A 10,400-nucleotide genomic window follows, 5' to 3' on the forward strand; every position below is an offset into this window, starting at 1 on the left:
CTAATAGTACTTTACCTCCAACCTTAAGTTGATTTGATAAATTATTGAGTCTGTCATGGCTTGGTTTTGGTTTATCATGTGTTCTCGATTTCTATGCCCACCATTCATCTAGTTTCTCGATCTGTAGCCTCTGCTCTTTATAGAAGGGTCCTTTGTTGTTACTTGAACATGGCTCATTTATGCTTTTCAAACGTGTTTTCTTCAAAGAAGGTTGCACCACATGATCAGTATTAGTAGCATGATTTATACAACCACCCTCGACATTCAATGTGTTACTCGAATTTTGAGCTTGAAGAGTGATTGTTTCATCACCCACACGAAGTGTGAGTTCACCTGTAGCAACATCAATAATAGTTCTAGCAGTTGCTAAAAAGGATCGTCCTAAAATCAAAGGCACGTCACTATCCTCTTCCATGTCTAGAATAAAAAAATCAATTGGGAATATAAATTTATCGATTTTGACAAGTACATCTTCAATGATACCCCTAGGAAATCTAATGGTTTTACCTGCTAACTGAATGCTCATCCTAGTTTGTTTGGGTTTCCCAAGACCTAGTTGTTTAAACATTTTATAGGGCATGACGTTAATGCTTGCCCTTAAATCGGCTAATGCATTATTAACATCTAAGCTACCAATTAAACAAGGAATCGTAAAACTCCCTGGATTTTTCAATTTTTTGGGCAGCTTATTCTGTAGAATGGCTGAGCAAACTGTGCTTAACTCCACATGTGATGCCTCATCCAACTTCTGCTTATTTGCTAAAAGCTCATTTAAAAATTTAACTGCGTTTAGCATCTGCGAAAGAGCTTCAATAAATGGTAAGTTAATATGTAATTTCTTTAATAATTTAAGGAATTTACCAAATTGTTCGTCTATGTGGTCTTTCTTTATCGCACTGGTATATGGCACACGAGGTTTGTATTCTCTACTTACCAGTTTCTGCTCACTGTGGTCCACCTCACTTTTACCTTTACTTACAAGAATTCCTTGCCTCGAGTCTGGTTTAAGTTCAACTAACCCTTCCTCATCTCGAACGGTAATCGCATTAAGCTGCTCCCTTGGGTTAGTTTCAGTATTACTCAAAAAATTACCTTGTGGTCGATCAGAAATCAATTTAGCAAGCTGGCATATCTGAGTTTCGAGCCCTTGGATCGACGCTCTTTGATTCTTAAGTGCTATTTTGGTTTTCTGAAAATGAGTTTCTGACACCGAGATGAATTTTGTTAGCATCTCCTCAAGGTTCAGATTCTTTTCCTGCTCATAAGGTGGTTGTTGAAAACTTGAGGGATATTGTGGCCTTTGATTTCCTTGGCCACCCCACGAGAAGTTGGGATGGTTCCTCCAACCTACATTATAAGTGTTACTGTATGGGTTATTTTGAGGTCTAGAATTATTATTACCCATATATTGAACTTGTTCCTCCTTGGTGCTAGGGTTGAAGGATTGATATTCTGTGTGTACTCCTCCTCCATTTGAATTGCACCTCATCACTAGATGTACCTGAGTAGAACCATACAAACTGTCAAGCTTTTTATTTAATAGTTCTACCTGGTTAGATAGGATAGTAACTGCGTCAAGGCTTAAAACACCGGCTGCTTTTGTTGGCTTTCTTCTCATGACTTCCCACTAATAGTTATTCAGTGACATCTCTTCAATAAATTCATAAGCCTCTTCAGGTGTTTTTTTGTTTAAAGTTCCACTGGCAGCTGCGTCGATGAATTGTCTTGTTGAAGGGTTCACACCATTGCAAAAAGTCTGAACCTGTAGCCATAGAGGTAAACCATGGTGAGGGCACCTTCTTAATAGGTCATTGTATCTTTCCCATGCATCATACAGGGTTCTAGATCCATCTACACAAAAAAAGAGATACCATTCCTTAGTTTAGCCGTTTTAGCCGGCGAAAAGTATTTTAGTAAAAATTTTTCGGTCATTTGTTCCCAGGTTGTGATTGACCCTCGTGGTAACGAGTTCAACCATTGTTTAGCTTTGTTCCTCAATAAGAATGGAAACAACCGAAGGCGTATGGCATCGACAGAAATGCCATTGATTTTAAAGGTGACGCAGAATTCCAAAAAATTTACCAAATGAGTGTTTGGATCTTCGTCCTGCAAACCATCAAACTGAACAAACTGTTGTATCATTTGAATCATGTTAGGTTTCAGTTCAAAATTATTTGCAGCAACAACAGGTCTAACTATACTCGATTCATTTCCTGTTAAATTAGGTTTAGCATAATCATACGTAGTAGGAGGAGCAAGCTTCTGATTTATTGGATCTACGACAACCACAGGAGGTAGCTGATTATTCTGATTTTCGGCCATCCCCTCGGTTGTAGTTTGACTATCGTCCTCTTGCCTTTCCTCTATGTATCATAGGCTTCGCCTTATTTCTCTTCGGATTCTGCGAGCTGTGCTTTCGATTTTACTATAAAAAAGTAATGGTCCTGACGGGTTTCTTCTAGCCATAAACTATAAAAACCTACCAGAAGTAAATAAAAGAAAATTTAGTGATATAAACAAAATTAAAAAAAAAATTAAATTGCAATAAAATAAATGGCTAAAGTAATAAAAATTAAGCGTTCCTAATATCTTAGTTCCCCCAGCAACGGCACCAAAAACTTGATGTGCGTGATAAGTTTTATATTTATGATTGATCCTACTTGAAAAATAACTATTATCACGATAAAGGCAAGCTCACCTGTCGAACAGTAGTATAGCTTATAGCAAGACTGGAATGTCGAACCCACAGGAACTAAAAGTACTAGTATTAACCTTCTTTTTATTATTTAGCCTAAAAATAAGGGAATTTGCTTTATCTAAACTAATTAACTAAACTAAGAATGCACATGAAGTAAATTGGGGAAATACTTTTGGAAAAAAACTGATTGATTTAGACAATACCCAAGGAAGAATCCACCTAGACTTCACTTATTATTTGACTCTGAACTAGACGATTTATTCACTTGACTCGATCTGTAGAAATCCTTAATTTATATTATTATTATCTCTCTTGAGACTAACAACGTCTAACCCTAGGTTGATTAATTGAAATCTCTTTCTAATTAAAACCCCTACTGTTGCATTAACTCGATCTATGGATTCCCTTATTAGGTTTGACCCTAACTCGGTAAATTTATGTCACCCTATGTCTAAGGGTGCAATCAACTCCGCTTAATTATGCTAGATCTACTCTTAGACAGGGACTTTTGCTCCTCTGAATAAGCACATCAATACTTGAATCAATATCTTGGAATATTAAAGTAAGAATTAAGAACACATAATTAAGAACAAATCAAGTATTTATCATATAATTCAGAAAATAGTAACAAGATCCGTCTTTGGTTTCATCCCCCTTAGATATTTAGGGGATTTAGTTCATATGTGTAAAAGAAAACATCTCAAAAGAATAATGATAACAAAACATAAAGAAAAACCAAAAACCCCTGAAAGAAATTGAAGGGAGATCTTCAGTCTTGAAGGAGAATCCGGCTTCTGAGATGGATTAATCGGCTTTCTTCGAGTAATTCCTGACCTCCTACTCTGTCTGCTCCCTTTAGGTGCATCCTCGAGTGTTTATATAGGCTTTAGAATGCTTCCAAACCCTCAAAAGTGCCCTTTTCCAAGTAGAACTAGACTTGGGCTCGATAGAGACACGACCGTGTGCCAAGCCCGTGTGGAGTGGCTTAGGCCACATTAAAGTCTGCTAAATAAATACGAGAGTGTGGTCTACCCGTGTAAGGAAGTCCAGGCCGTGTTGATTTCCCACGTTGACTCATTTTCTCTTTTTTTTGCCCGTTTCTCGCTCTTTTTACTCTCCTATGCTTACCTAAGTATAAAACATGAAATTAAAGGATTAGGAGCATCAAATTCACTAAAAAATAAGGAAAGATCATTCATAAATATGCCAAGCATGGGGTAAAAATATGTATAGATTACGGTTTATCACATAGCAATTCACTTATTACTATAACATATAACATGCCATATTTCAATACATCAATATTGGTCTGCTACAATTTGTTGAAGCAGAGTAAACCATTTTTCATACTTAAGGAGCTTGAATAAAATCAATTTCATCATGTTTTACTTAGTTTTTCACTTTTAGTTATGAAATAGTAAAGAGTGTGATTTGAGCCTTTTATATGACTTTAGGGCCAAAATAGGTTAAAAGAAAACTAATGTGTTTGGTGAGTGTGCGGACATCATTCAGAGGTATGAGAACCAAGAATGGTTGCCATGTTCTAACACGGAGGTTCAACGTCGCAACATAGTGAGAAGTATACCCAAAATATCAAGACTGCCTTCGGTGTTGCAACACAACCCTGAATCTAAGCCTGAGCCAAGTAAACTGCAACCAATGTTGCAACATAGGGTAGAGGATGTTATGCCACCGGCTTGATGTGAAGAATTAACGAGTTGAGGTGTTTTGGTCCACACAATGAACTTTAACATAAAAACGTTAGTCAAACTAGGGTTATGGATGATAGCCAACCCTAAATCTGTAAATAGGTTTCACTGCACACTTCTTAGACAACTTTTTTTATATGTTTACACATTTATTCTAGTTTAGGTTGCAAATTTTATTTAGTTTTCAGTTTCTAGGCATTTGTAATTAGGATTTCTTTTCAATTTTATTTTCACTTTTGTTCGACGGAGAATCTAGTTGTTAGGTTCATCAAACTTTTATTAAACAAAATGCTACTTTCCAACCTCCTTATTTGCAGAAATGCTAGTAGAGGGCCAAATCAAGTGACCATATTGTATGTGGTTAAAGACTGGATTGAACTGAGGGAGAGATACAGTCAATGCAAACTGAAGTGAAACAGGTGCAGTTTAAGTGCACCCAAATGATAAAAACATTGACAAGGCTAAAAGAGAAGATGAGCATGATGAGGGATAACAAAAGGAAAATTGGCATCGGGATCCCATGTAGTATCGAGAATAATCCTCGGAGAGAAAGGAATGAGCACATTTGTAACACCCCTTACCCGGCCCAGACGTTATGGCCGGATCCGACATGCCACATCGAAGCATTCAAAACATTTCCGATCCAGAAAGAAAACTTACTGAGTGTTTTAAAAGATGATTTCATTATAGGTTAAAGTGAATGGAAGCTGTGCACCAGGTAGGAAATTGGAAAAAAGGAGGTGAGTCCATCGGACTACTTAAGTACCAAACTCCCTTCGGATCCAATCCTAAACATGCAAACCGCCATTGCCATACCTTAACGTCATGTATATTTCTAGGAAACTGATTTGATTAAGTCCTTTTTAGGAAAAGTGATTAATTTTGGAAAATATCTTCATTCGGAAGCTTTGCACATTTTCGTGTTATTTTGAAATCAATTATTTTTTTGAAAACGCGCCTAAAGCTATCCAATTTCAACGATTAAATATAAATATTACCTATCTTAATAAAACATATAAAACCATCAAAATAAATAAGCGACCTTATTACATTTAAAAGCCCAAAACCTCAAACGTAATAAAAGGATGTTGGTTCACCGAAGAAAATCAAACTTTTAGAACGGTGGCCACTCAATTCCCTCACGCTCCAAGCCCACTATGGTTGGGGATTACTGCGTGGATGAAAATAAAAGGGTGAATTTGGGGAACTCGATTGTGTAAAATAACCCAACCATAGTCTAAATCAGCTCAACCCACGTAAAGCAGAATAAGTTGGCCTTAGCCGAGCAATGAAATTCGAATAAAGCCCATAGGTCCATAATGAGCGAGTAAGATATTACATGTTTATGCAGAAACCCAACCCAGATTCATCCATAACACCCCCGTACCAGCCTTACACTATGTGGGGGGACTACTCGACCCATCCAATCGCTACACACCACAGAAATCGCAGCGAGGCTGCCAGATATTCTGACGAAGTCACCAGATACAGATATTGTGGCAGAGCCACCAGAATAGATATATGTGGCAGAGCCACCAGATTAGATAATCGTGGCATAACCACCAGAACAGATATATGTGGCAGAGCCACCAGATCAGATAATTGTGGCATAGCCACCAGGATGCTTCCACCATAATATAACCCATGTCCCTATGCAACAGATATATAATCATAGCATACATCATACAGAATCAGATCGTCATGCTTTTCAGTCAAAATTAACCCTAGGGGTATAACGGTAATTTTGCACCTAGGGGTATAACAATAATTTTCCATACATAGGGGTATTATAGCAATTTAGCTGCTTTTAGGGTTTTCATGCATATCCTAACTATTTACGTACTATCAGAACACTTACGCGCATACTTACAGTATTGGGCAGTTGGCCCATGAACCCGATCTTTGGCCCATTAAGCCCAAATTATCAAAATGTACTGAAATCGCGTCTGCAGTTTAATACTTTAGATTACCAAATATACAAACCCAACTATCTTACGAGCATTCGCACACTCGCAAATTCCCAAAATACTGACTTTTCGGCATTTCGGCATTTCGGCTTTTGCCAATCTAGTCTATGAGAGGTTGTCAGTTACACACTTGTTTGCGACGATATGCTGACGAGATCCACACATGGACTGCCTACAATTGGATTACTAACACGTTAATCTAACTATTCAAATACGAACTACGTATTAACCCCTTACAATATTCGGCCAACCACACCTACAGATCATAGTAAGCTTAAAAGAAATCAATAAGCAACTCATTAACAATTTTTTTGTCAATGTTTACCACATAATCAAAATTTCACTGCAAGCTGTCTTCCTGAGCAACAGTCACTAAATCATTTATAAATGGAGCTACGAAACTCAAAATCAAGTGCCGTTAATTTTCATTGAAAATAAACTTATATATCTTCTATCCATAAAATTTTCAGAATTTTTGGTTTAGCCAATCAATACCAGATTTTTCTCAAAGTTTCTCATGTTTCACTGTTTGACTAATCTGACCACTCTTCATTACGAATCAAATTTCTCATTGTACAGAATTCAAAATATGTTCTCGTTTATTCCATTTGAAACTAGACTCATTAAGGTTTAATTACATAATTTATGCAGCTTCTAACTCATCTCCCACAATTTATGGTGATTTTCCAAAGTCACGTTACTGCTGCTGTCCCAAGCAGATTTATTACCAAATCACTCTTTCACACCTAACTTGCATGCTTGTTATTTAAACATGTATATCACCAATCAATCATCACATATATATGATTTTACTTAAGTATAATCTCCATTTCATCATTTTAAAGCACAACATGTTAGCTGATTTTTCCCCTTAGCATCTAAGGCACATGCATGCTCATTTGTTTGGCTCAACTTCACCTATCTTCCATTTTTCATCAAAAGAACATGAAACAACAACCATTTCCTTCATTTTAATTCATGACTAAATGCTCACAACACAACTAAAAACCAAAATATGCTTCAAGAGTTAAGGTAGAATCAAGAAGAACTCATGAACATCAAGATAGAAGCAAACTACCATGAACTTACCTTCAATTTTCTTCCCTAAGTGACCGAACATTCAAGAGCTTTCTCCTCTCCTTTCTCTTCTCTAACTTTCGGTTATGATGAACAAAGATGGACAAAACGTTGTTCTTTTCACCCCTTTTTCTTTTAATAAAATTTCATATTTCATCCATTTAATTCTTTAATACAAAAGACATGAAATGCCCATCATGGAATATTTACTTAAACCATTATCATGAACATTTACCTAACCCATTTTCATGGAATATTTACCTAATCCATTATCATGGAACATTTACCTAACCCATTATCAATTTGTACCATGAATTATGATATCAAATGCTCATATTGTCTACAACAACATGATGGCTGGCCACTTCATGTAAAATGGGAGGTTTGTCATGCAAATCCTCTTATTTTGCACTCCTATTTATTTGGCCACTTCAATTTAGCCTATAGCATTTTCAAAAATTTTCACATAGGTCCTATTTCATAATTTCACTCACAAATGACAAAATCAAAGCATGAAATTTTGCCAACATTCACAGAATTCCCGAAAATTGGGGCGTTACAACATTAAAGCAATTGTGCTCTATTTGGGTAAAGTACTCAGTAGCCCAAAGAACCCAACTTAAGAGGAGGGCAAGAAAGATGTTGATGATATTTGAGAAGAAGCTCCTCGAAATGATGATGCTGAACTAAAACCAAAAAAGGTAGTTGAGCTAGTAGCTAAGTCGATAGTTGAGCCAAATAGAGAACCCGCACTAACCAAGGTGCCATTCCCCTCACAGTTAGAGGATAAGTGTGTGAAAAATAAAATAGAATAAAATAAATAAAAATAAAGAACACATAAATTTTACGTGGAAACCCTTTCGGGAAAAAAAACTACGGGCAGAGGAGAAGAAAATTCACTATGTCGAAAAATTTTTACTCAAATACAAGAGGAATAGACTATGTCTATTTATAGGCTTGCAAAGCCATATTCTAGTAGGATTGAAACACCTTATCCTAATCAATATAAAATAGATGGAGTTTAATAAGGTTTAAAACCTTATTCTAAAATAAAATAAAAGAAGTCTAGTTCTATATGGATTTTACTTTTATTTTATTTTCCATCGTATTTTATTTAAATAAGAATTTTGGGTCACTTAATTCTAACAATCTCCACCTTGACACAAATTCTCAATGAACAAGTTCTTCATCGCGAACTTTCAATAAACAAGTTCTTCACCTCTTCCAAAAACCCCTTAAGGGTTTAACTTCAACAATGAACACCAACCAAGTCTAAGCAATGCTCAAACTTGGTTATAGGAAGTGACTTAGTCATCATATCTGCAGGATTTTCATGAGTGCTAATTTTGCTCACAACAATATCACCACGAGCAATAATATCATGAACAAAATGATACCGAATATCAATGTGTTTTGTTCTCTCATGAAACATTTGATCTTTTGTAAGAAAGATGGCACTGACTGTCACCCTTTGCAACAAGCCTTGCTTTATATCCGGGTTCTTCAACTCCCGAGTCCCTTCTTTCTTTTAAACACCCATTTACAACGAATGCCTTTTTACCTTTAGGAAGTTTTACAAGATCCCATGTTCTGCTTTTTGTGGAGTGATTCCATCTCCTCTTGCATAGCAAACATCCACTTTTACGAGTCTTCACACTAATCGCCTCGAATAATTAAATGGCTCTTGATTCGCATCTATATCTTCAGCCACATTTAAAGCATAAGCAACTAGATCAACCTCGGCATACTTCTTTGGAGGTTTAATTTCTCTTCTTGTCCTGTTTTTGGCGATAGAGTATTGTGGTGAAGAAGCAACTCTATTCTCAATTTTGTCTTGGCTTGAGGAGTTGATTACAGATTGTCGATGCTCCACACCTTTTGGTTTTCTTTATTGGAAGAGTCTTTAAGAGATAAGTTAGGTAGCATAGCGGTTTCATCAAAACAACATCTCGCTAATCACAACTTTTCTATTTTCAGGACACCATAACTTATAGCCTTTTACACCAGCTTTATAACCAAGAAAAACGCATTTAATGGATCTTGGTTCCAATTTTCCATTATCAACATGAGCATACGCAGGACACCCAAAAATCTTTAAATCGAATAATTAGCGGGATTACGGACCATACCTCTTGTGGAGTCTTTTTCTCAATGGCAACGGATGGAGATCGGTTGATCAAAAACATGCAGAGAGGTCGCATACGCCCAAAATGACTTGTAAGTTGGCATTTGACAACATACATCGAACCTTCTCCATGATCGTTCTGTTCATTCGCTCGCAACGCCGCTTTTGTTGTGGAGTATGACGACTGTCAAGTGTCTCATGATCCTTCGACTTGCACAATCTATTAAACTCATCGAGCGTAACTCTAAGCCATTATGCATGCGGAGGTATTTTATCTGCTTTTCCGTCTGCTTTTTCAATCATAATTTTCCAAGACTTAAATGTGGAAAACACATCGCTTTTCGCTTCGTGAAGAACGCCCAAACTTTTTCGGAAAAATCATCAATAAAGGTTAGCATATAATTAGCTCCACCTCTCGAAGGCACTCTGGACAGCCCCACGATCGTAATGGATATACTCCAACGTTTCCTTCGTGTTATGGATTCCTCTAGTGAATCGAACTCTCTTTTGCTTCCCAAAACACGGTGCTCACGAAATTCAGTTTGCAAATTCCTTGCCCATTAAGAAGTCCTCTTTTGCTTAATTCTGCCATGCCATTCTCACTCATATGCCCTAGGCGCATATGCCAAAGTTTAGTAATATCATCATCTGACAAGGAAGAGGAAGCGACAGCTGCATCACCAGTAACAGTAGAACCCTGCAAAACATATAACTTGGCAATCTTTCTTTGCCCTTTCATCACAACAAGGGACCCTTTGGAAATCTTTAAAACCCCACTTTCAGCTGTGTATCTGTACCCTTTTGAATCAAGAGTACTCAACGAA

General features: G+C 36.8%; 1 non-coding gene across 1 annotated transcript; it reads left to right on the forward strand.

The window, feature by feature from the left end:
- The first annotated feature begins 1,778 nt into the window (after window positions 1-1,778).
- On the forward strand, window positions 1,779-1,884 carry LOC128287387 (small nucleolar RNA R71). Its single transcript, XR_008278087.1, has one exon. It is a non-coding gene; the product is annotated as a small nucleolar RNA R71 (small nucleolar RNA).
- The last annotated feature ends 8,516 nt before the right edge of the window (window positions 1,885-10,400 follow it).

Source organism: Gossypium arboreum, chromosome 13 (assembly GCF_025698485.1).
Source record: "Gossypium arboreum isolate Shixiya-1 chromosome 13, ASM2569848v2, whole genome shotgun sequence".
Taxonomy (NCBI): Eukaryota; Viridiplantae; Streptophyta; class Magnoliopsida; order Malvales; family Malvaceae; genus Gossypium; species Gossypium arboreum.